General features: G+C 37.7%; 1 protein-coding gene and 1 long non-coding RNA gene across 3 annotated transcripts in view; both read right to left on the bottom strand.

Annotated features, from left to right (window-relative positions):
• sema4ab (sema domain, immunoglobulin domain (Ig), transmembrane domain (TM) and short cytoplasmic domain, (semaphorin) 4Ab) overlaps window positions 1–15,067 on the bottom strand; it is an 80,217-nt gene that overhangs the window by 63,176 nt on the left and 1,974 nt on the right. The gene's annotated exons all lie outside the window — the stretch shown is intronic.
• On the bottom strand, window positions 10,631–13,385 carry LOC148639736 (uncharacterized). Its single transcript, XR_015930622.1, has 2 exons — window positions 13,233–13,385; window positions 10,631–12,896 (listed from the first exon to the last, which is right to left on the bottom strand). It is a non-coding gene; the product is annotated as an uncharacterized LOC148639736 (long non-coding RNA).

The raw sequence follows: 15,067 nt of genomic DNA, 5'->3' as shown, positions 1-15,067 counted from the left end.
TTTAAGATACTGTAACATCCCTTGAATTCAATTCTGTACTTTTGACTATACGCCATATGCCATATGTTGTTTGATTTTTTTCCCATTGCTTTCACACATATTCTAGCTGTAATGATGTGTCATTTTAAGCACCTACAGTAGCCAACCCAATAATTAGGTAACATAAGCATAACACCAAATTATGGAAGGAAAGAGAAGTAATGGAAGAAGGAGGAAAAAGAAAAAGAAATAATTGGGCATCCATATTCTCCAATCCAACCCAGCACTAACATCAGACCTCCTGTCTGATTACAATAGCTCTATGCCCTGGAAAAGACACTGCTTCTCCCCTCAGACTCCTCTTCATATCCAGCCTTAACATCCTCACCCTTGAACTGTTTTTTATAGAATTCTCCCATGGGGAAATTACCCGGGTCAAGACTCAAACCCCTCGGCAAAATTTCTTTTTGTTTCAAGCTTTGCTATCCCATCTGTGAGCAGTCATTTACCAGTGCTGAAGCTGTTAAGTCTAATATCAACTTATTTTGATTACACAAAATTAACAAGAATAGGAAAAAAAACTTAACCGACAGATAAATAGGATAAAATACATCTGAAATACATGACAGGATGAGATAGAACAGAATGTAAATGTGAGGTATAAAAAGGTAACTATATGGTTACATTTAATACAGCTTACTTATTACATATAAAGGAGGAATAATCACATTAATAATAATAAAAGATGATAGGAATGATAACAGCCCCTTAAAAATAAGGAAAATGTGGCATATGATGGTGATGGTGCCACTTTGTAAGTGTACATGTATTGTATGTGTCTCTTTGTATTTATACAATATATGCAAGTGTGCACAATGGATTTAGATTTCCAATAAATGGAGCCCAAATTTCTTCGAAATGTGTGTAATTTTTATTAGAGGCTTTTATTTTCTCTATTGAGATGTGTTCTCTAAGAAGATGTAACCATTATATGACTAAGTTTGACCTGGTTTTCCAGTTCAATAAAAAAATAACTAATAGTTAAGGCAATTAGCATTGTTTGGGGTACTGAATGGGTGGATTCTTTACTGAGACATCTTCAAGTAAATGCAGACAGAGGAATGAGCACTTGAGTTCTTAATTCTCTGGTACAGCTCTGGTGAAAAAGAAATAAATCAGAGGCAAACTGCATCCTAACCATCCAGAAAAATCCAGACTTCCACATATTCAAAATCCTTTACAATGCCAAACTGGCCAACAAGAAATATAAACATATAACCTAACGAAAACAAAAAGAAACCCAGAGCTAAACCTCTTTTCCCAAAAATTTGGATGCTCCAAAAAGAATGGAACCCTCTCTCCCTATTTTCAAAAATGTATTCACTAACCAGGACAGAATGTTTCTACCGGGTTATTTTAGGAAATTTTAGGAAGTTTCCAGCTCTACTAAACTAGGTTTAAATACAAATATTTAAACTAGAAACTGTTCTTTAAGGCTGATTTGAACAATGTTCTCTCTCCTTACATCTTTTACTCGGCCCCTCCTCCTGTTTCTGCCTCTGTCTTTTATCCTGGTTTTCTCGCTTAGTCTTGCCTTACTCAATTGAGATATTGGTAAAACCAGAAGATTCCTTTTGATCTATTGTCTCACAGGCCACCTACAGCTCTGCAAACTCCTCAGTTCCCTTACCCACTGTTTCTAGATCAACTGCTGTTACTAGGACACTTGTGGTACTCTGCTACTTATATAATCTCAATAAAAGCATAATACCTAATCTGTACTCTGTTTTCTATACATTTCTATACATTAGCCTTTGTTATTGATAAAACAAGCATTTGCCAGAATATCTACCTCCTGAAATTTCAGAAACAATCTACCAAAAGTCTTCTGAAAATCTTCATACATATCATAAACTTTGTGTTTATAACTTTTATTAATATTATAAATAATAATATTTACTGTTATTACTTGTTCAAAAACTGTAACAGAATTCTACAACTCTGTAGGAAAGACCTACATTTTCTAAATCCAAGCTAACTATCCTAGGATATTCTTTTAATATCTGTGATCCTTATATATTAAGAGATTATATATTAGAGATCACTTTATTAACCACATACATATTTCTTGCATTAGGAATTCGTCTTTTCTCATACCCCAGCTTACTCTCCATGAGACACACAGACAGGGAGAGAAGCTTGGGGTCAGAGTGCAGGGTCAGCCATTGTACAGCACCCCTGGAGCAGCTGGGGTTAAGGGCCTTGCTCAGGGGCCCAACGGAGTAGGATTCCTCTGCCAGCTGCGGGATTTGAACCAGCAACCTTCCACTGCTCCGCCCCCCTATTATACATATAATCATATAATAGAAGCTAGACATAATGCTCTGCAACTACTTGGATCAGTTGTCATACCCTTTTTATGGATGTGCACTTCATTAGCAATTCTCCAGTCCATGTGTACTAGGCTGCCTTAAGCAACAAATAATTTTAATAAATAAAGCTAGACTGCATCTTTAGTGAGTTACATACTCATTAAGTACTATAGTCATTTTATTTTCATTGTCTATATATTTCATTGCCTTCATCTTAAATCACTGTTTTGCTGTTGGTGAGCCCTTTGTATCATTGGATGGGCTCTTGTTATTGCAGGAATTTGTCTATTAACCATTTGATTAGCTGATTTGATTATAAACACTCAACCTGTATACTCTGGGGTACCGCATTTTTGCCACTTCCAGATTACACAGCTAGCCAATATTGCATACAGATCTGGACTTGTTCCCTTTACTAAACAAACCTAAAAGGAGCATCCTGTGCTTCCACACCGGAAATCAAAGGACGCATTCGTACAGCTTGGAGAGATCAGAGAAACAGCTGGCTGTTTTTACAGAACAAAACTCTACAAAGATCCATCTAAATGGCAACCCACGGAAGCTAAGCAGGTGTGAGCCTGGTCAGTACCTGGCTGGGAGACCTCCTGGGAAAAACTAAGGTTGCTGCTGGAAGAGGTGTTAGTGGGGCCAGCAGGGGGCGCTCACCCTGTGGTCCATGTGGGTCCTAATGCCCCAGTATAGCGAAGGGGACACTTTACTGTAAATAGGCGCCGTCCTTCGGATGAGACATAAAACCGAGGTCCTGACTCTCAGTGGTCATTAAAAATCCCAGGGTTTTTCTCAAAAAAGAGTAGGGGGTCCTGGCCAAATTTCCAATTAGCCCTTACCAATGATGGCCTCCAAATAATCCCCATCTTTGAATTAGCTTCATTACTCTGCTCTCCTCCCCACTGATAGCTAATGTGTGGTGAGCGTTCTGGCGCACTATGGCTGCCGTCGCATTATCCAGGTGGATGCTGCACATTGATGATGGTGGAGGGGATCCCCATTACCTGTAAAGCGCTTTGAGTGGAGTGTCCAGAAGAGCACTATATAAGTGTAAGCAATTATTAATTATATTATTATTATTAAATAGAACTTCATAAAGCTCCACAGATCACTGGAATACTGGCATGCAGAACTAAAGCAAACACAATACGAATACAAAGTAAACAGACAGGAGCCCATAACTTGAAGCACCAGGACCTCGGATTTGTGAGGCAGTGGTACTTATTGTTTTGCCATCATGCAGTCCACCGACTTCACATGCTTTCCATTCATCACATCTCCCATGACACTTTCCTGTTTGTATGGAGTTCAAATGGCTGAGGACCTGGTTCAACAAATGATGATAGAATTTGGCAACTCCCAAACAGTGTTTCTATGAATAACCTATATTGTCTGCTCCCTATAGAATAAGACACTCTTAAACCAATGGACATTCAAAATTGTCCACAGAAGCTTCAAGGATCATTGCTGAAAACCTGCACTAGATCTCACTAACCAAACACAGCAGCAAACACTTTGGACACAGCTTAACTATCTGATTAATAAATACAGTTGTGAGAAAAAGTTTGTGAACCCTTAGGAATTATATGGATTTCTGCATGAATGGCTCCAAAATCTGCATGATCTGATCTTCATCGAAGTCATAATAATAAATAAGACAGTCTTATTTAACAACAGACACAACATGTTACATAACCATATCTTTATTGAACAAATGGTTTAAACAACCAAGGTCATTGATGGAAAAAATATGTGAACCCTTATATTAAGTAACTAGTGGAACCTCCTTTATTAGCAATAGCCTCAACCAAACGTTTTCTGTAGCTGCTGATCAGACCTGTGCAGCGGTTAGGAGATATTTTGGCCCATCCCTCTATACAAAACGGTTTCAGTTCATGTATATTTTTGGCATGTCTTGCTCGAGCAACCTGCTTCACATCACACCACAGTATTTCAATGAGACTGAGGTCAGGACTCGGACTTGACTTTTCTAAAATACAGAGTAAAATACAGTTTGAGCCATTCTGTTTTACTCCTTTTTTTTACTCCTGTGTTTTGGATCATTGTCATGTTGCATGACCCAACTTCTTTAGAGTTAGATCACAAACAGATGCCCTGACATTCTGCTGTAGAATTTCGTGATACAACTCGGAATTCATTGGTCCCTCAATGATTGCAAGCTCTCCAGGCCCTAAGGCAGCAAAGCAGCCCCACACCATTATACTCCAGCTACCATGCTTCACAGTTGGGATGAGGTTTTGGTGTTGGTATGCGGTGTTCTTTTTTCTTCAAACATAATGCTGTGTACATTTACCAAAAAGTCCAACTTATGTCTCATCTGTCCACAGAACATTGTTCCAGTAGTGCTGTGGAGCATCCAGGTGGTATTAAGCAAACTTGAGATGGTCAGCAATGTTTTTTTTAGAGAGCAGTGGTTTCCGCCGTGTTAACCTCCCATGAACACCATTCTTGTTCAGTGTCTTTCTTATGGTAGACTCATGAACACAGATGTTATCAAGTGCAAGAGATGCCTGCAGATCCTTAGCTGTCACCCTAAGGTTCTTTGTCACCTGCTTGAGGACTGTACGGCTTGCGTTTGCATTGATCTATGTAGGACGCCCACTCCTAGGGAGAGTAGCAACGGTGCTGAATTTCTTTTATTTGTTAACTATCTGCCTGACGAAGTCCTCTTTTGATCGGGCCATATTGCGCTACAACAGAATTCTGTTGTGAAAAGCAGGTAACCAAAATTGTGTGATTTTTTCATATGGCAGGGCAGGTCAAACCCACACCTGCATTGATTTAACACCTGACTCCAATTACCCTCTTTTCAAGATGTCATTATCCTAGAGGTTCACATACTTTTTCCATCAATGACCTTGATTGTTTAAACCATTTGTTCAATAAAGATATAGCAATGTAAAATGTTGTGTGTGTTGTTTGTTAAATAAGACTGTCTTTATTTATTATTATAACTTAGATGAAATTCATATTACATTTTAGGAGCCGTTCATGCAGAAATCCAGATAATTCTAAAGGGTTCACAAAGTGTTTCTCTTTAACTTTAAGTAAAAAAGCATGAAGGTTCCTATTTGGCAGGACTAACAATCAAAAAGCATCTAAACACAAAATAATCTAATTGAAATATATAAATGAAAGTATAGGTTCAGCTTTATTATATTTATCAATAAAAATAACATAAAAATCAAGTAAAAAGCAATTTTGTATCTTTGTGAATGTATTTAGGAACTTGTCAGTGTTAGTATGCTCATTCTTTGATCTCTAGTACATTAACAATGGGTGAAAATCTATTATTTTGGTTCAACTGGATAGGAGAGTAGTTCAATTCAGTACCTGATCATCAGTTCACTTAGCTTTGTTAAGATTGCGGAGATAAATCGAGGCTGGACAACAGTTAATAGTTCCCATTCAGGTGCATCAGCAAAAAACAAAGCAGAAACTCTTTCTCTTGCCCTTACCACAAACCAGTTTCTTTGTTACAATGTTTTCAGCTTCTAAATATAAAGGAAAATCTGCCAACACTTTGTTGGAGTCACTGCTTTTATTCCACTGAGACTATATTGCTTAATCAGATGTGGCAAATAAAAATAATTTCACAGCTGTTTTGATACATTTCCATATTTTACAAGGAGACTCCTCTGTCAGCTACAGTAACAAAAGGTGAAAGATATTTTTTTAGAATAACCTTACAATTAAGTTTACAAATGGCTGGGAAATAACAGGCACAGAGGTCACAGTTTCACAGGAAGCTGGAAAAGCCCCAGCTAACTAATTCCAATATTCCCAGTGGCGCTGAGATACTAGTGCATCATCACTGGGGAAATACAGATCCTAGTTATTAAGTTATATGACTCAGGTTCAAACTCACAAAGTGCTGATCACAGAGTGCAAACTTGAATGCAAGCAAATACTTTTACCAAGTGAGCCACTCAAAAGCACAAGGATAATTTAAACTTAGTTTGAAAAAATATGTTTTAAATACAAGTGAAGAAAGAAATACAATGCAATATACATTCATATAGAGACTTTAATAAAGAACTGGCTTCAGGAAATCAATTAATAAATGCCAGTTCAAACAAAAATATGATCAAATCAAGAACACAAAACAAAGACATTAATAAAGACTCTCCATTTCAAGGAAATACAATGAACAGTGTATGATAACTACAACATCTACAGTTCATTATCAAACTCTGGGAAAGGTCAAGTAGCACTTGAGAATAGAGCACAGCCAGTAGTATGAGGTATTGAGGTATGAGGTAAACCTATGGGAGGATGAAGGAGCAATGCCATGTAGTGCTTTATATGTTTATTAAATGTTCTTAAACTCAATAAGAAAAATCATGATACAGTATTTTGACTTTATATAAAAAGAGTAAATCCTGGTTTTAGCTAATATTGTGAATTCTGAACTATTTTGAATCATCATTCATTGCATCTTGTAGCTATACAGCATGTTTCCCATTGTAGCACCACAGGGGGCTATGGGCGATAGTGGGGGAGTGAAACAGGAATGTCCAATGATCATAACTGTTATCCCTCACATAGCTGAACCCTTCACTCAAAGATCCCTTGAATCAAAATGCTTCACCTTCAACTCTCTAGTTCTCTGGCTAGTCCCTATTGAGGACTAGCAGTGGAACGCCCTTGAATCGGTTGATCCTGTTTGGCCAGAGCCACTCTACCGCCTTCTTTACCTTACTGGCGGGCTGACAAGGCAGCAACGAAGCTTGCTACTCTTCAAGGCCTTCCCTGTACTTTGATGAAACTAACTCTGAGGGAGCAGGGAGGCTCCTAGTGAATGACGACAGCTGCACATCATCACCAGCCCTTGGACTTCCAGATCTGCCTCCAGCTGCTGATATCATATCCTGATGCCACCAGGTTCGGTCTTACACTGTAGTCTCCATCAGACACTGATGCTCAGACACTTCCCACTCCCAACACCAAGTCATTAGCACCTCACTCTTGTTCTTAGACACAACACACAACACACAACACACCTTAAAATCCACACAGCCTCTGTAGCCTCCCAAGGCAGTGCACATGCAGCTGCCAGCACACCTTTCCCCTGTGCCCAGCCACCACTGCTAACTCTAGTTCCTAACTCACAATGGAGCTTTAACTCTCTCTCAAAACTCTATAAAGACCCACTGCTCTTTCCCCTGACATCCTATATTATTAGGGAGAGAGTCTCACTACTCCACTTCACTCTCTAACACACTCTACACAGTCCTTTAGTCTCACTCACTAAACTCACATTAACCCGCACTCACACAGAACTTCCTTGATATACTTGTTCTTCCACTCGAAGCAGGCAGCCTTCCCTTTAAAAAACTCGATCTTAAACTAGACAGTTCCCTCCAGAATTGCAGCTGTTCCCAGTCCCTTCCACGATTTCCAAAAATGCTCTATTATTCTTCTTAATCTCCTCTGAGATAAACACTCTCTTTTCTCTCCCTTTATCAGGGTTTCTCAAGCTGCAACCACTAGTCTGCTTTCTGTCTCTAACTCTCTCTGACGTCCACTGCTCATTGGCCTGCAGCTAGCACAGGGCTGGTGTCCTGGCTTGGTCTTTTCTCTGGGAGGTAGTCACCCTACTCTTATACTCACAGCAGAGTCTCATTGACAAACTCCACTCAGCTGTGGTTACCTAGGAAATGTGTTCTTCTCTACCAAAGGGCTCCGCCCATCAAGGACATAATACCCTGGACAGCACTACACCACATAAACCCAGAGCAGTACTGTGGCTTTAAACATCAGTACATATACTATGCAAGACAGAAAGCACACTGTGATTGAAGAAGCTGTGTAAAACATTGCACAGTGGATTGTAAGACCAGATATGCTGTATACTACTTTGTTCCCTATGTTTCAAAAATGATACTCCTCCGGAATCAGTACAGAGCTAATCAGATACATTTCTGGGCTTAAAGAAATGTCTGACTGTGACAGCCTAGAAGAACTGACTCATTTTGGTCTTGAAAAGAAGAGATTATGAGGGGAGCAGATTCAAAGATTCAAAACCTTCACAGGCATTGACAAAATCAACAAAAACAGTGGACCGTTTCAGAATCAACAGTTAAATACGAACCAGTGGAAACTATGTGGCATTTAAAATAGAGAGCAGGAATCTATTTTTTACACATAAAAATGTGTGTGAATCTGGAACAAACCACCCCACCATGCTGATACCCTTACTTCTTCAAGGCACAGATGGATGAGATATGTAGATTACTGCAGAGCTACTTGCAATCAGATGCCTAAGATGAATTAAATGACTTTCATTTATATTCTTATTTTGGCAACAAAGTACTGTTTATGTTTCAAAACTAGAAAAACTGAAAACAGTTTGAATATCAACCACTGATCTTATACCTACAGAACAAATCTTACCGAAAGATTCCTAAAACCCATCTCCAACACGTATGTAATGCTAATTCTATTTTATGAAAGCAAAGAAAGCAGTATGAAATAGTGTCTTCAGAGAGTAAGAGTGTTTCCATGTCTCTCATGTTTGTGAATCATGACAGAGAAACAAAATCATACTGGGTAGCATTCTAAGACAGATTGGTATAAAGAGTGAAAGAACAGTTGGCCTTCTTAAATTGAGGAAAAAAGAACACAATATACAGTAATGTCAAAATGTATTACAATAGGCATGCCAACCTTGGCAACGTCATGTTTTATATTTACAACAGCAACAATGAGAAGCAAGATGTATTATCTTTATTTCAAATTGCTATATCACTATACATTTTAACAATGTTTCTAGCACTTATATCTCAAATGAGGGTAAGAGTCCTGATTAATAAATATTTAGAGGTTGTATTAAGAGTTAAATAAAAAAAGCTACTCTAGAGAAAAATGTTTAAAGGGATATACAGTAATAATCAACAGAGATATAGTAAACTATTCTTCATCTGAAGAGGGAATGATACCACTGTAAAATAATGAATAATGTAAAGATACTTTCCCTCTGGATATGGGAATCTCTTTAATGTTTTCAGAGCTAAGTCACATGTAAGTCACAAGCAGGGGATGACTTAACACAGTGTGAAACAGTCAAAAGTCTCTGTAAAAGAACAAGTCTTATAGCATTTCACATTGTGGCTCCAAGTCACTCAGCAACAACATCTTTCTGACCAACATCTTTTGCACTCTTTCCTCTATTTATCTTTCAGTTCCCCTCTCGCAGATTGAAATCAGGTATTTCCTTCCATTGAGTTATTTTCACACTTGTATCCTCCGTTTGGATGTAATGCAATGCAGGTGGTAATTCACTGTCACATGGGTAGGCTTATCAATCACACACACCATTCTAAATAAGCTAGGGTTGGTTGTGATTATTGCCTTGCAGCACTGGGGCACTGAGTATTATCTGTATAGATTTTATTATGTTCTGCCCATGTTCACCTGGATTTCTGCTATATGCTTTGGTTTCCTCTCATAGTCCAAAGACATACTGGTTGGTTAATTGGCTTTTGAAAAAACTGATCTGGGAAAACTGATGGATCCCGGTCTAAGTGTGTGTTTTTGTGTCAGTTTGTGCCCTGAAATGGAATGGCATTACATCCAAGGTGTACCCTTTGGACAGGGTCACAGAAATACTGTAAGTTCTAAATGTCAATTTATATAAATATATATCTGGTGAATTTTATGTTTATATAAAAACATAAATAAATTAAATGTTAATACTGTACAGAAAATGCAACAATCTGCCTTGTGAAGTCCTGCTTTGATCTGTGTTTGTTGAGGGGGCTTTTCTTAGTTTTGCATGTAGGATGCACTTGGTTACTGAGCAAACAAGAAGCAGGTGATTGAAGGTGGGTTTTCTTGCTTATTGTTTAGACTTTTGTGTATTTTTTATGAAATATTTCTTAAGCAGGACTGGTTGTACCTGAACCAATGTGTCACATATATATTGTAGAGGCTTACGTGTAAATAGTTGAAGATTATGTAAACTAGGGAAGCAGGGGGTAAGGTGTTGGACATTAAACACTGAGAAAATACTAAAATGTCTTAAATGCTTACATTAAGGAATAGCATAAGCAACAAATATGAGTACTCAAGGCTACTGCGTTAAGAAAAGAACAATGACTTTGAAGGAGTATGAGAAACATGGTTTTAGGATAATAGTAGGGATGAATATAAAATTAATATGCAAACATTTTCAGGAAAATAGATCAGAAAAGGTAATGAAGTGAGATTATATTGTGCCTTGTATACTATAAAAATATGCACTCCCCTTTTTAATTTTTTTAATTAATGTTTTATTCAAACTGAACACTACTTTGCTAAAAAAAACTAAATGTAAGAAACAAATGCAACAAATAAAAAATGAAAATATATTGATTGCATAAGTATTCACCCCATTTAGTCAATACTTGTGGGAAGCACAGCTTGCAGCAATTACAATAGTGAGCCTTTCTGGATATGTCCCTGCCAACTCTGCTCATTGGGATGGTGCAATTTCCAGCCATTCTTCTTTGCAAACTTGCTTAAGCTGTCAAACTGGTTGGGAATTTTAAGTCTTGCCACAGATTTTCTTTTTGATTCAAGCCAGGATTTTGTTATGTCATTCCAGTGGAGTTTTGGCCTTGAGCTGTGGGTCACCACCCTAACTTAATTGTCACTGTCCTAAAACATTGATGCCCAAATCTTGGAATACTGTATATGGCCTAAATACTTTAATGGAGATTTGCAGACTGTGTAAAGGGGCTCAAAATTTCTAAGAAAAATGGTACACCAAACCTCAGCTGAAAAAAATATTAGAATCGCAAAGACGGAGATTAAATATTTAATTTGCTTTGTCAGAGAACATGAAATATTTTATTTAATTTTTTACAGTTATAGAACTGAAAAAATGACTTTACTCATTATTCTTTGTCTATAGCAATGGTTCTCAAACAGCGCCGCCAGCTGGTACGCCACATGACCCTGGAACTTTGTTGTGTGCGCTGAAAAATCTGGACGGGTTTTCATATTTTCTATTTTAAGACGTGTCGAATATGCAGCCTACGTACTACAATGCAGCGCGCGCAAATACTTGAGTCGACACAGAGCTACAATGTAATTCTATACCACTCTATAGGAATGCATGCTATGAACGTAAGTGACCAATAGAATTTAAAAAAAATGTATCTCCAGCAAATACAGAGGTAGGAGAATGCGCGTGATTTTGGAACAATGGCAATGTTGTAAACATAGGAATGCATAGAAATGCATGCTAGGAACTCTGGTAATCTTGTGAACACAGGAAAACGTGATAGATAACACAAAAATATTTAAGAACTTCTAGGTTAATTTGAGAAAAATACACAGAGCATCTCTGTGTTTTGCTCCCATGCACATGAAATAAAAACTTCTTTTAACTTCTGAGACGGACTCCTGAAACCGAAATGGAGAAAAATGCAAGCTTGCGGATTGCTAAAGCAGGTAAGCCCCACACTACTTGAAGAATTTTGTTTACCGTTGGCAGAAGAGCTTAACCGCATTATGTGTGGAGAAAAGGCTGCTGAACAGCTTGACCTGCTGCCCCCTCCGAAAGACACTGTCACTCATAGAATTATTGATATGGCGGATAATGTCAAAAGTACGCTGACAGAGTGCGTTAAGATGAGCAGATGCTTTTCACTGCAATTAGATGAGTCTGTAGATGCCATTGATTTGGTCAATTTGCTAGTTTACGTTAGATACGAGTTTGAGGGTACATCCCATGAGGACTTTCTGTTCTGAAAGCCGCTACCAACAGGAACTATAGGAGAGCACATATTTCAGCTTCTGAATGAATTTATCGAAGAGAATGTCATCAACTGGATAAAATTCATCTGAGTTTGTACAGACGGTGCTAGAGCAATAACAGGTAGACACAGCAGTGTAGTTGCACGAATTAGAGAGGTTGCTCCAGATATGAAGTGCAGCCTCCACCGCGAGGCCTTGGCCGTCAAGAAAATGCCCGATTATTTAAAATCTGTTAGACTCTTGAGAATTGTATCAAGGCCCGACCAATGAATTCACATATGCTTTGCTTGACTACACAGGCTCACCCCTCTCACTGAAATGGTGCTTTTTTATTGTTTATTTTTAATTTTTGTTGTTCCTGTTTTTTTTCTGTAAAGCGCTTTGAGAAGCCACATTTAAAGTGCTATATCAAATAAAGTTTATTATAATATTTATTATATGTGTGTGAGAGTGTGTGCGCACGCGCACTCATGTTGGTCATTGAGATTTTCTGGTGTTCCTATGAGAAGATGACTTGTAGGTGGTACTTGGATGCTTTGGTTTGATCAGCGGTGGTACTTGGTCCAAAAAGTTTGAGAACCACCGGGTTAGACCATTGCTGGTGGACAGGAAAACCATGGCTTTAAAGGTAAAACATAACATACTACATTAAGTCTCACAATGATTGTCATGGTAAAAGTGATGAATCACACTACTTGGTGTATAAGTTCAAGGAGCTGGCTGCGTCAGCATGCGTAGACTTCCAAGGAACAGGTAAATGTTTATTCCATGCTGAAAAGAGAAGAAAAGAAACAATGTTTCGGCTGTGCAGCCTTTTTAGGTGTGAAGAAGGCTATAGAATGCTCCACAGCTGAAACGCAGTGTCTCTTTTCTTTTCAGCATGGAATAAACCTTTACATGTTGTATAAATGTTTCCTATTTTTTTTAAAACAGAGTACTATAAGAATATCGTGCATTAGATAATGATTGATTCAGAAAAATATTCCATTGGTGTAGCTCACTCACTTTGTTTTCGTCACAAATAAAAGATATTAGTTACCTACCCCAAATTACAAAAGAAATGCTGTGATACATTTAACAAACATAAGGAATCATGCAAATGCTCACTTTGAAAAATAAAATTGGATGTGGCCAAGAATATATCGTTCTCATCCTTAGAAGAAAGCTGTGTCACACATGTCATATCGATCTTGTGAAAAGTCAAAAAGTGAATTTCCATAATCACATTAATCAGATCCTATTGTTGATACAGATGTTAAACCTGTTGAGAAAAGAATGAAATCCTGTCGTGACTCCAGTTTAATTTAAATTGGTGTTAGTCCACTCTGGCTTCATGGAGTGGCAGCTCATTCAAAAGTGTCTTGTATTAAAAGAAAACTTGAGTAGGTGCAGAAAAAGATTTGGATACACAGCCCTTCATCTTTCAATAAGTTGTTCATACATTACCTCACGGACTACAATTCAAATGTAATCTGCCATTCTGTCATTCTGTTCTTGTGCTCATTTTAGAACATCAATTCTCATACTGAATGTTTTCATTGGCGGTACACAGCAAATAGTACAGAACAAAAGGTCAAGCGAGAATGTCTTAAAACCGTTCAATTCCACATCTGGAACAATGCACTGAGGTAGAATCATATTATCAAAAAAAATACATACCTGTAAACACTGCCTGTAAATTTATAAGAATGTCCAGAGAACATCAACCAGACTGGACATACTGTAGGCACATTGTGTACATTGTGAATTCTAAACTTAATATCAGAAAAAAATGCCAAAAGAATGCCAATAAAATGCAGAGAGGCTTATATTCTGGAATTATTTTAATGCAGTTTACTAAGCAATACAAATGGTGACCTTTCCTTAATACAAAACACTACTGACTAATGAATTTTAGCATAAAATAAGGCTAAATAGAGGTTTTGCCAAACATCAAATCCAGTCCATGGTGCAAAGAGCTAAGAAAAATATGAAGAAAAACCAGGTCACAGGAAAAACATAACTGAAACAGTGGCACTTCAGAAAGAAAAAAAGGAAAATAATTTTTGGCAGGCTTTTCTCCATTGCACTGAATGGAAAGATAACAGTAAAAACAAATGGAAGAGCTGCCTCCTGGGACAGCTCTGCAAAAGGCACTGGGCCTTGAGATCAAAGCAAGGGCTCTGTGAGGTTGCCTAGGCAACAGCTACAATATTACCAGACCTGCCAAGCGCTCAAATGTATTTTGCGCTTACAGTACAGTATGTTTTGTTTTCTCCAAGGAACATTTTAAACTTGATGGAAACGTCTTTCTTACAGGAAAATACTACCTAGAATAGTATTAGTAAAGGTAAGAGAATAAGGAATGTGGTATGAATTTTATGTTTGTAACACTTAACTTATTTTGCAAAAACCTGACTCTCAGTTTTAGACGTAGCTAAATCAGTTAAAGACCTTAAATTTAAACCCAGAAATATCAGTGCAAATCTTAACAGGCTAGTACACCTACAGTACCACAACTCTAGTTGTATGCAGGCTAAACTCTACTGAAGTATACTAAAAATAAACAAGCCTTTGTACTAACATGCAAAAGCAGATATTTTGGTGCTCAAGTACTGCACTGACTGTAGATTAGCCCAGACTAATCAGGCATCCTTGTTAAGGAGTCCATATTTAAAGAAGATTAATCAATACATAAAAAGCATTTTATGAATTTGTTTCTTTCTTATGAAAAGGCAGAGATCCGAGAAACAACGGATACTCAAAAAATAAATGTACTTTGTTGTATTTACACATTTACATATTTACACAGAGTCTATAGTGTGCTTGTTGTCAAAATCCACTTAACCTAACAATGGTAAAGAAAATAATTGTTCTGCTATTTGACCCACAAAGGACAGAGTGGTAAGTCAACTGAAACACAAAAGGCCTTTTTTCAGAAATAAAATGGGGAAAAGCGATCA

Source organism: Lepisosteus platostomus, chromosome 26 (assembly GCF_059453375.1).
Source record: "Lepisosteus platostomus isolate fLepPlt1 chromosome 26, fLepPlt1.hap1, whole genome shotgun sequence".
NCBI classification, from domain to species: Eukaryota; Metazoa; Chordata; class Actinopteri; order Semionotiformes; family Lepisosteidae; genus Lepisosteus; species Lepisosteus platostomus.
The sequence above is the reverse complement of the archived record's forward strand: the minus strand, read 5'-3'. Positions and strand labels throughout refer to the sequence as shown.